This window comes from Micrasema longulum, unplaced genomic scaffold (genome assembly GCF_059751315.1).
Source record: "Micrasema longulum isolate JH-2025_06_02 unplaced genomic scaffold, ASM5975131v1 h1tg000214l, whole genome shotgun sequence".
Taxonomy (NCBI): domain Eukaryota; kingdom Metazoa; phylum Arthropoda; class Insecta; order Trichoptera; family Brachycentridae; genus Micrasema; species Micrasema longulum.
This window is the reverse complement of record NW_028277419.1, coordinates 704203-717018: the sequence shown is the minus strand read 5'-3', so window position 1 is coordinate 717018 and position 12816 is coordinate 704203. Positions and strand designations below refer to the sequence as shown.

General features: G+C 30.5%; 1 protein-coding gene across 1 annotated transcript in view; it reads right to left on the bottom strand.

Moving 5' to 3' along the window:
• LOC148283666 (ecdysone receptor-like) overlaps positions 1-12816 on the bottom strand; it is a gene marked incomplete at its 3' end in the record, with an annotated part of 719211 nt that overhangs the window by 534110 nt on the left and 172285 nt on the right. The gene's annotated exons all lie outside the window — the stretch shown is intronic.

The window sequence follows — 12816 nt, the reverse complement described above, 5'->3', positions numbered from 1 at the left end:
TATGTGATTTTCGCCTAAAACTTCAATATTCGCTATTACCCCGTGTGCTTCGGGTAATTCCGAACGGAAAGCTTATTGTTTTTCATTCAACTTTGTATGTTTTTTATTCCTCTTTAAAAATATGCTTTGTTAATCTTATAAAAAAAAAAACCTAAGTTTTATTTGAAATGAATAAGTTTTGATTCATATGTTTTATTTTTCATTTTTTTCGTTTTTCCTTTAGGTATTCGTCATTACCCCACTCTTCCCTACATTCGAGTACATTATTATTGTACTCGTAGCGGCTAGAAGACTTGAAAGTTCAAGACTTCTTCGAAGAAAACATAAAACACATATAAGGAAACTACTTTGTTTAAGTTACACAAGTGGTTGTTTTGAATCAATATTTTGACAACGATGTTTTGAGTATATATGTAGAATGTAGATAATAAGTTTAAAAAAATAAATATTTATAGACCCTTACTGATTTAATGAAATTAAATTTCTTTTTAAATTTACATTTTATTGTAAATGATAATGTTTTTAACATCTTTTGTAAAAACTGTTTGTGTCTTTTGTTTAGTTTTGTCTGGTAGTTTATTGTATAGTCAGTCAATAACAGTCAGGCCCTATTAAGACCTAAATATGCTGCGACAAAGAAGACAACATTTTTGAGAAGAGAATATGGAAAATAAATTCAGATCTTAGAAAAGTAAACTCAGCCTGTCTACAAACATTTTGACACACTCGAAACATTGTTGGTTAAACTTACTGATATTATCATATTACAACAGAGATGAAGAACATTTAAGAGAAGGTGATATAGAAGTCTAGGCATCTACAGGGCAAGAAGAAGAAGAATTGAAGGAATACAGATGTTCAAATATAGGCAGAATGGTGAATGTTACACAGTGTGTAAAGTGGCCACTTAAACCAGCCATTGACAGGTCATAAGCCCTGTAGATGCCTAGACTTCTACATTACCTTCTCTTAAATGTTCTTCATCTCTGTTGTAATATGTTAATATAAACAGCTCCCCAGGGAGTTGAATCCAGTCCTTGTCTACAAAAATTTGGACAAACTGAAAATATTGTCCTACTGATATAACAAGCATAAAAATTTAAGCACAAGTGTTTTTGAGCGTTGTCTAGTAGGAGAAATAATTCAGTCAGATGAATCTGACTTATATCAATAAAGGTTTCAGAGGAAAGTGGATGTTCAAACATAAACAGAATAGTGAATGTTACACTGTGTGCAATATGGCCACTTAAACCAGCCAATGACAGATCACAGGCCCTGTAAATGCCTAGACTTGCAACTAATTAAAATATTTTGACATGCAAGTATTGGATGCGTTTATATAACAATATATTAATGATTTTATAATGACAAAAAACGGATCTTACAAAATTATGAAGTACGAAATGTTTAAAGATTATGGGAAATCACAAAATAAGCTAAGATAATTATTTTAAAGTTTAAACTACAAAGCATTATAAAGTTTTAAATGTATCGATTTGAATAATTTTAAATAAACTTGATTATATTAGTGTAACAGAAATTTTTATTTTTTAAAACAATACAGAAATAACTAACGTATATAGCGTATACAACATAACAAAAAAAAACAAAAGGCACGAAAAGAAATTCTATAAAATCTATTATATAATCCTTATTTTTGTGTATGTAATTTAATTTTAGTCTATTTTATTACATCTTATCTGTTTTTATTTTCTCTTATCTATTCTTAAAAAAAAATGTACTTTCTTACTTTTGACTCAATTTTATTTCTTTAACTCAATCTTTATTCCTGTATTTCACTAAACTTAAATTGATTTTACACACTTATTTTATATAATTTATGAAAGATGGTGGAGTTCTATAATTGAGAATATATATAAAGAACGTAAGTAATGCTTACTTAAAAAATGTATGTATTTTATGTATTCTTGTTGAACTTCCAAATTAATAAAAAATAAAAATAAAAATAAAATAAATATCCTCATACTATAACAATGGACTCAAACACTACAATGACTTACCTGTCTACTTGAAAATTTATACATAAGACAAATTTAAAATCAACATAAAGTTGCACACGTTGACAACACTAACCAGATGAGACCATGTGACTTAACATGACTTGACATATCAAATGTTTGTATAACCCCAAGTTTTCTAGTTTTTTAAAAACTGCAAATGATTTTATTTTTAAATGGCGGCCTTAGCTTTTGTGCTGGGGGGAGTGGATCATAAAAGTAATTATTTGAAATCTGAAGCTGCGATTTTATCCGTTTCATTCTATATAAAACACAACATTCTGAGAATTAACATTACGCAAATTTTTTTTGATATACCTACATACCAGTGGCGAATGGTGATTTTATTTATAGGTAAGCTATAAAAAAAACATATATTTGTACATACATAGGAGGAACATAATATAATGTCAGTAATATATACTATAAATTGATATTTTTCTTTGGTTCTGTGTGATACAAAAACTCTCATCCATAAAATCAACTCAATCGATGTAACTTCGTGATATATTATATTATATAGATAAATTATCCATTACTTTAATATTAAAATTCATTAACAAATAAATAAAAAATACCACTATGAATTCAGTCGATATTAGGTATTCAATTGAAATGTCAACTGTCCAAATTGTTCTAGTGCTAAAAACAGCGGCGTAGAGCGCTATATGTCCTGCAATATGACGCATGAAAGTAATTATGGTCTTATGTCAAAAGTTCCATCTCAAAGAAAAATAGCTCTTAAGAAATAATGTTTGAAATACTGTTTTCCAAATCAAGAATATTCAAATGATTTGTGCAATCTGCAAGTTTAATCTAGGAGAAAAAACCCGCACTGGGGTTAAGACATTCAAAATATAGTATACTTAAATTATTATGAAGTGAATGCCGATTCAATTAAAAATATTATGGTATACTTATTTGTATGAAAAAATAAGCTGGAATAATCAGCTAGTTTCTTGGCTCACCGCAGGCGCTGGGCGTGCTTTATTAATATTAATATTTATATTAGGATAAAGATACAAACAGTGGAAATGATTTAAAATCTGAATGATCCAAAGTCCACAGATCCAATTATTTACGAAATTAAAGAGCTTGCTGAAAAAAATACCGAACATGTCAAAAACGAAATTGCAATGACATGGATTAAAGCACACGACGGCAACATGGAAAATGAGCGAGCGGATGAATTAGCGAAAAAAGCTTCCAAAATGAGAACTCTCCCTACCTATGACCACATTCCAATATCATATATTAAAAAAATAGTGCAAGAAACATCATACGATACTTGGAACAAAAGATATTTATCAAGTGATACAGGCAAAATAACGAAATTGTTTTTCAAAAATATAAAAGATGCCGAGATATTGGATACTTTTGGGCGGACTTACGAGCTGACTCAAATGCTTTCAGGTCATGGTGCTTTTCGAAAGTATCTTCATAGGTTTAAAAAAAGAGATAACGATTGCTGCCCTTGCGATGGACTCAGCTCTCAGGACGTCCTCCATATATTACTAGATTGTCCTATGTTTGATGCCAAGAGGTTAAACTGCAAACAAATGTGCACACAATACAGCCAAATTTTTGAAAACCCAGAGGAAGTTATAAAAAATGAAGCTACTTCCGAAAAATACTTTGACTTTCTAAAGGCCATAGTTACAAAAATGAAAAAAATTAATGAGGGAATTGACTCAGACCCGTGAAAAATAACTATTGTGCAAAATATACACACCAGGAAAAAAAGTTTTGTATGCATAAGCAAAGCAATGAATAACGGGAACAAGAGGGAAAAAAAAAAAAAAAAAAAAATATTTAAAATAAATAGTAATTATTTATTTGTTTTTCTGTAAATAAAATTACAATAAAACATTATTGTCGTTAGTCGAATATGATGGTAAGCTGCGCATAATCACTTCTATGCACGGTTCGCCCCTGTTACATACACCCGATCGGGTCAACAGACTTTCAAATTCATTCAACATTTAAATTTCATGAATAAGAGGACTTTTTCAACGTTTACGTTCTTAGCTGGCACGTTTTTATGTATCATCAATAATAATCATCATCTATCCCGGGGATCATGGCATAAATAATTATATCGCTTCGATAGCATTGGGACGGAAGATCTAGAAGCGCAAAAAGGTTATTTTATTAGTGGTTACAATATTAACTTTATCAAAATTAGATATGAAATACCAGAGAAAAGAACAAAATTAGACTTCCATTTAGGAAAAAGGCAAAGTCACAAATTTCAATTTTATTTAAAGCAATTAAAAAGTATTACGAAATGGAAAAAAATATTTATGAAGAAAAAAACATATAAAAATTTAAAATAATGGTCAAGACATATGTGATAAACAATTTATAAATTAAATATATTTGTAATGTTATTATTAGAACACACATAACAATATGTATGATATGTGTGCCCTACTTTAAGATTTAAATAAAAAAATACGGTTAAGAGTAAAAAAATCAGACAAGAGTGCAAATCTAAGACACGTTTAATTTATTTTTTGTTTATAAATTTATTGCAAAAAAATAATATCCATACTTAATAACAGGGAATCTATATTAAACCAATTAATGTAAAATGAAAACGAAGTGTTCTCTGCTTATGATAGGCTCTATCTAACATGGCACAGCCATGAAGATTTTCTATCTTTAGAGCATAAGTAGTCCTATACTAATAAAATATCATGAAAAAGAAAAACCAAAACTACTTAATCATAAATGCCTAGCTAATCAAATGTAAGAAATTAAAAATCGTTATTATACAAATATAAAGTATATATATGTGCCAAGAATACATGTTACATAAACATAAATAATATAGTATAATATATAATAAAACAAATATAAAGCAATGAAATACATAAAAATATAAATAAGATGTGTACCAATTATATAAAGTACTACGGTTTTTGATTTACATATATTATTTTTTTAAAAAAATCTCTCGCTACACTATTTATATGTTCAGTTATTTTTATTTAAAAAATTGTTTTACATTTTGAGTCTTTTATATTTGGCGATAAATAATTAAATATTTTTGGAGCAATCACATTGTATTTCTTTTTACCAAAGGCGGTTGATACAAATGGGACAATACTGTCAATTTGTGTTGCTGTACGAGTGTTTAGATTTTGTTGGGTTCTTTAGACCTCACTTAATTTATCATAAAATGTAAGTAGTAGGCACCTCAAAAACAATTGTCTTAAATCCAATATCTTTAACTCAGCGAATAGATCTTCCGTTGAATACCCCAAGGGTTTTTTTGAGAATACTTCATGATCTATTTTGGTGCTTTTTTTACTGGTTTAATTGATAAGATTGATAAAGGATGACTGTTAAATAAGTGCGAAGGTTTTCACGGTCACTGTTATCAATATGTTTCTTTTTTGAGTGATACCGCGTGTTTTGGATTTGTTCCGACGTTTCGCCTACCATTGCTTACGCTGAAGATGGCTCCTGCAATAGTAGCCGAAACGTCGGAACAAATGAAACACACACGGTATCAGCCAAAAAAGAAACATATGGATGACTGAGATGTTTTTTTACCATGTGAAATGAATGAATGATAAAATAATGGTACAACAGATGTGATGAGAGTGAATGGTAACGTAGGACGAGGACGACCGAGAAAGACATGGCTAGATCAGACAACCAAAATCTCAAGTTTGGTCATGTGAAAAGCGCAAAGCGGGAATCGAGCCCGAGATCCCTTGCATGGTAGGCATACGCGCTAATCATTACACCAGGAGGCCGACGAAGACGAGATATAGAAAATATAATTGATTATTGCATCAAAGCCATTTTTAAAGGAAAGACGGTGTTAATTATATAAAGTTCTATATATATAATATATGAAAAGGATTGGGGTCGGACACTCCTGGTGATTTTCAATGATTTATTTAATATTTTTTTTTTTACATTTACATTTTTTTTTGCACCACAACAGGCCAGGAGGCCTAATTACAGTGGTGAATTACATCACAGAGCACCCAGGCTTGAAAAAAATCACATTTTTAGTTTTTGTGTTCTCACCGGGAATCGAACCCGGAACCTTCCGTGCGTGAGTCTAGCGTCTTGACCACTACACCACGGAGGCCGCCTTTAAATTATGTAAGAGTGTTTTATGAAATTAAATATGTATATCAACGGGTCTTTAGTTACATACAACCAACACAGCCAACTATGACCCTAACGTCGCGGGTTCGATTCCCGCCAATTGCAAGAAATAAAAAAAAAACAAGATTTTTTTTTTTCTTAATTAGCCTGCATGATGTAGTGTATTCTTCGTTTTAAACTTCCTTTTAAATCCTCTCTTTCCCACCTGCCGACAAGCCAATTGAAGCTTAGATGGTTATTCATTTTTTTTTTAAATACATATTTCAAGAAAATCTTGTATCTATTAGGGACAAAACTTTTCTCATGTGTTGCGGAGCCATCTGGCGCGTATCGCTTGTATGGATATTGTACGGGTACAGTTACATTGCTCTCTTGTGTTGTGTCGAGGCGCCTCGACACACCACGCCCCTCGCTAGATGGCTCTTCAATACACCACTCCACATCCACAACGGACGAGAACAAGTACAAGTTCTTGATTTTACACATTTAAATAACTATTTGATAAAACAGCAACAGAAAAAACAAACTTAACGATAGGCACAAGTCGATAACATACAAGAAAGTAATACGATGATATTTTGTCGATTTCTTTTTATGCGCGATAAAACCGATTATGCCGGCGGAGTTATTGTTGTGAGAAGTTGTGATCGAGACGAGAATTCGAGCCGTGATCGAGTCGCGTAGGTATAGATAGGACCACCCAGTCGTGAATGAGCCCATTAGTGTCGCGGAGTGGTGGAATCCGACCCCTGATTGGAGGTAATTGATAACCGCAAAATGGAGGAAAAATTTTCAAATCGTTATTTTTTTGTCGTGTTCGGTGACTTGTCTTATTTTACATGTTCCTGACTGCTCCGGCTCCGACATCCGCTTCCGTTTCACAGTAACGCGACTGTTTTAAACGGAATAATACTAAAATAAATTATAGGTTCAGTTGTGTTGCCAAGCAGTGCGACCTCCACAAAGCGATGCTAGTAAATCACATGAAATGTATGATTTTTTTTTCAATTTATCAATTCATTATTAATTCACTACACACAATTATTGGAATCTATAGTCCTTAAAATTTAGCTGGATTAAAATGACAGCTGTCAAAGTCATGTCAATCGTGATGGGAAATTACTGATCACTGATCATGTACTGATCAAATCGATTTTATCAGTTTTTTCGTGCAAACATGAAACTCTGTTTCCAAAAATAGATATAAAAACGAAAAAATAAGCCTATTACAGTGTGTTAAATACAATTATTCACCATAAAATAAGACATTTATACTTTTTTCGTGAACATTATCAAACGAATTATTTTTTTATTCGATCAAATTACATTTATCAATTTAACCCATCTCTAACGTTTTTGCAAAATGACGTAACCTTGTAAGAACGTCCTTAATAATTAGGTTTACTTCAGTTTTTTTTTTAGTTTTAAAGCTGATTTTATATATTTACGTTGATTTATATATCAAGCATTGTATAAAAAAAACAATTAACATATCAAATACGAATGATTTTTCGTGTGTCAATATAAATAACTCCTTAAACGTTACTACAAAGTTATGTCGTCACTTTTTCTGACAAATGTCATTCTAATCAAGCTTTATTTTAAGGACAATAGGTACCGTATTTTGCGGACGATAAGACGGACCCCAATTTTTACTTGAACTTTCAGAGTAAAAAAGTACGTCTTATGATCCGAAAAAGATGGTAAATATTGTGTTTTGTTTTAAAATTTAAATGAAAAAAGAGCAGACTGAGGCGATTAACAAAATGAATAAAACAAAAATGGATCAAATTTAGTTTTTAGCGTTTTTACAAATTAATTTTTGAGTCTCCTTAAAGCATAATAGAAGTTCTTAATTTTAACAAAAAAAAGTCATATTTGTAAGCAATGCTGTTAAAAAAATTGTGGACTAAGGCCCGGTTGTTTGATCGTTAGTAATAGTAAAAAATCTGTAGTAATAGTAAAAAATTGACAAAATAAGTTGTTTTATCTATAGTAACTAACGGTGGATAGTAAAGGTCTTTAACCATTAGTTAAAAATTTTACCCGCCAATGTTGGCGAGTAAAACGTTTTACTATAGTAGAATAATCAAGATGGCGTCATTTTTTGACGTTTACCGGTTGTCGTTATTTGCTCACGTCTCTCAGTTTTGCTTTTATTTACGAATACGGAATAGATTACGCTTATTATGATCAATATAAATCGGAGGGTTCTTTCAATGATATTTTTTTTAACTTATTGCCAAGAAAACGAACACATTTTGAAAACCCTTTGGCAGTATTATTCCACCAAACTTCGGACGGACAATTTTGTGTCAGTCAAATTTTGTCTTCTTTTTAAAAATAATTCGGTTAAAGTTTTAAAAAATGTTTTGGATATTTTTATAAATTATAAATAATGGCATGAACAAGAACATATAAATATTATATTATATTCCTACATTATAATATTCCAGAGCTAAAATTTGCTATCTTGTTGGATTGACAGTACTGTCGTTGTCATTTAATTTTTCTTATCATTCTTGCTTTCAAATAAGATATTATAATATTGTTATTGTAACTCGGATTTTATTTAATTAAATTGTATTAAAAAAAAATCATAAGATTCTGTTTACCGTTGTTATTTTGTTGCGTTTACTCAATACCCATGACATGTTGTCACGTGGTTTAATTTGTTCGGTGTTTTGACGTTTTTAAAGTCACATTCCACAGTGTAACCATTTGTAAAAAATGAATAAAGTACAGTATTCAATTTTTGAGCTTTGGAATCGAAAAACCGGTGGTTACATTTTACTTTGGTAAAAATGCGGATGAAACAACGCACTGATAGTAGAACGATAGTAAAACCAAAATCGTTGGTAAATTAAACTATAGTAAAACTATACTTTTACTAACGATCAAACAACCGGGCCTGAGTACAATGATTATTATTTTGGTTCTTAAATCGGTTTGAGGAGTGAAGAATAAGAAATAAGCGAAAAATGTTAATTTGTATATTGAAAAAACTAGAACACGAAAGATAAGAAATGTTAATGTTTCTAGATGAAGTAGTCTATGTCAAAATTGGAATCTATGGAATGTATCTAATTTTCATGAATCTATTTATATTTATATGACCACGTTACAAATTATTAAATAGGCACAAATACTATAAGCTCTATGTTATAATATAATACGTATGTCATATGACCAATTGAAGCCACTAAAAACACTAATTAATAGATAAGATGCAAACCAACAACTGGGTTCGAAAAGAAAAAAAAAAAGATCAAATTTTCGACAGCGAACAACTTGATCATTAGGAACGTGTTAAACAAATATTTGAAACAGTAGTAGTTATGATAATTAAGTTTGTTTTTTTCCATTGTTATTCTCACACGTGGGGTGAGGAAGACGCATTACTGATGCAGTGATGCAGTTGACAGCGGGCGTGGGCGAATCTGCTGCAAGAGATAAACACCTTCGTGGGCGGAGACCTTGGCGGCTTTAGGTCAAGGAGTTGGGAGCATCATCTATCAGACCGTACTTACTATGCAATGTCCGCCCACCGGTGACGTCACGAGTCCGTAATATCGCGACGAGATAATCAATTGAAAGAATAATTATTGCATTATGACAACAGCCTGGGAATAAAGAATAGGATGTAAAATACTCTTTGTATTAATACACACCATTGACTTGAAAAAAGAGTAAAAATCAGTAGTTTAAAAAATAAGATGAGTATTAAATCATTATCCGCGCCTTATGGTGCATATAGCACTGCATTGCTAAAGATGATACAGCACGTCTCGATCATCTGTTGCTCAAATATTGCAGTGTAAAACCACCCCATGAACAAATATTTCATGTCGACTCTCCCATGAATCGAACCCATAACCTGAAGCTTGGTAGGCGAAGAAGTTAAACATTACACTACGAGGCAGACGTATCTACACTCAAGTCAGAAACATTCACCCAGGGATCTGATTAAATTTCACACTTAGAACTGTATTCTTCATCCGCCTGACACACACTAAAGACAAATAATCAAATATTCCAAACAAAATATTTTTTTATTTTTTACCACACACGAGATTAATTTTCTAAGATTAACTTATATAAATAAAATAGACTATTTTATTTCTTTTGCTTACTTTTTTAAAAAAAAAAAGGAAATATACATATATATAATTTGCAATTTCTTAATTTCTAACATTCTCAATTTTTATTGATTTTATTTTATGTTATTATATATTTTATTTATTTAAAGAAAAGAACAGACATTGTTACACACAAAAAATACAATATTTACAAATAAACCAAAATTAAAGTTTTCTAAAAAATATTAATAATTAAAATAAAATAAACTATTGTAAGACGTCACTCCCCATTATGTACACAAGAATAGTTTATTTCTTTTACGTAATAGGAAACGTTGTAGTTAATATATGTATTTCATTTTATGTAAAAAAAATGTATTTAATTGTTATATTGTATTTTTATTTGTTATCTAAATAAATAAAAAAATGTTATGATGTTTTGAATTAATTAAATCAAAACAGTAACATTAGTTTGCTAAATCAATTTGCGCTAATGTAATAAATATTACAAAAATCCCTTCATTTCCTATCAACATTAAGTGTTATTAATACAAGTGGCATGGAGCAGTTTTTTTTTTTTTGAAAAAAAATACCTTGAACGGGTCATTAGATGACCCTAATGGTTATTTTACGTGAAAAGTATGTGAAAATGGACGATAAATTGTGACGAATAATCATTAAAGATGACATTACAACTTCCCGATTACTTTTTTTTCTTTGCATAACGATCAATTTCAATCTGTAAAGAACCGACCAGCGTATAAAAAACTAGAAAATAAACATGTAAAATGAGGAAAAGTTATAAAGCTGTTTCATTTATAACAGAGTGTAGTAACTTCTAGAGTGTCTATTGTAATACGATATAATAAATAGATAGTATTGTATAACCACTATTATGAAGAATACAGTGTGTGTGAGGTCCCCTGGTGCATCCGGCATCGTCTCTTCCATCTCGCGCGGGCCAGATTTGAAATTTCGACATTTCAACCGGGCGGCGGCCCTACGGCTTTTCCCAGTACGATAACATACGCCCCGGAGGCCCGATTCCATTGCGAAAACGACCAGCCCTCGTGGATTTGAATTCTTTACCTGATTTTAAACAAAAACATTTTAAATTAAGAAAACAGAAATTATTACAAAATATGTAAACAGACCGCTACCCGGCGCGGCGCGCTCAAATCGCGCGGGAAGATAAAAAAAACGTGACTTCGTTGTTCGAATGAAACGCAGTCGTAAAATTCTGAAATCAATTATACATGAGAATGATTTTAATAATAATAAAATTGAACATTAAATAAACGTATAACTCTGCAAATATTATTAAAAATGTAATTGAATAAGAACATGTTTTAATATTTTTGCTTCTTAATTAAATATTAAGTCAATATTGAGTTAATATTTAAAGCATTAACTTTGTGGACAAACATTTTACCAAATGTTATACAGAAAAGAAGATTATGTTACATAGAAAAGTCGGTAAGAGGTTATATACAGATATTTGATAACATTTAGAAAATTTTGAGTTACTTAAAGCTTTTAGCCTGAATAAAATACCGGGTATACGACATAACCTTAAATTTATTTTTAAAACTACAGAATTATGAAATTTAATATGATTAAGTGTATTTTGCCAGTTTGTAGAACGTTAAAAACTTTATAAAACTGAATCACTAAGTCAAATCCGCATATTTTCGAGTTAACGGTTTTTTGCCAGTTTACCCACGATATATTCAATTATGACTTTAAAAATAAGCATCAAATGGTGTCCGATACAGGTATAATTAGCAAGGTAATCGTTTGAGTAGAATTAAGCGTTAACCATCACAAAAATCTCCGAAATTAAATACACAACCAAGATTTATTGAAATATGATTTGACCGCAGGAGGTAAGACTTTCTCCCGCCACTTTGAGATGGAATGGAATATCTTATTGCGAGGTTTTTATTCAAATTGACATTATCGTAGTACGAAACGTTCATAGGAAAGTAGTAATAAAATTTAACAAATTACAACAGAGATGGAGAACACTTTAGGAAAGGAAGTATAGGAGTTCAAACATGGTTAAAATGGTGAATGTTACACAGCGAGTAAAGAAGCCACTTAAACCGTCCAAGGACAGGTCATATTGCTTGTCCAGACTTCCATATTTGATTTCTCTCTTACAATAAATTTTAATAATAATGACTCCCTGTCAACAAGCCTTTGGACAAACTCAAAATATTTATTTAATTATATATATCAACGGTTCAAAGAACCTTTTAAAATAAAAAGTTTTACAGAAATAATCACAGCAGTGAAAAGTTGATTATGTAATATATAATATAAAATATAGTTGAATAATGAAGCATAAACAACTTAGTGAAAGTAAAATATTAAAAAAAAAACAGCAAAAAAGTAAAAAAGAAACAACATATCTAAGATGACAAGTGAAAGATAACAATTAACGTGAGAAAATCTTATGTTCAAAATATAATTATAATAAAGTAAAATTGAGAATAATTTAACATAAACATAAAGTGGCTAGTATTTAGCTAGGTAATAATGAAAATGAAAAATAATGCTACAATAATACTTTATACATTATACGT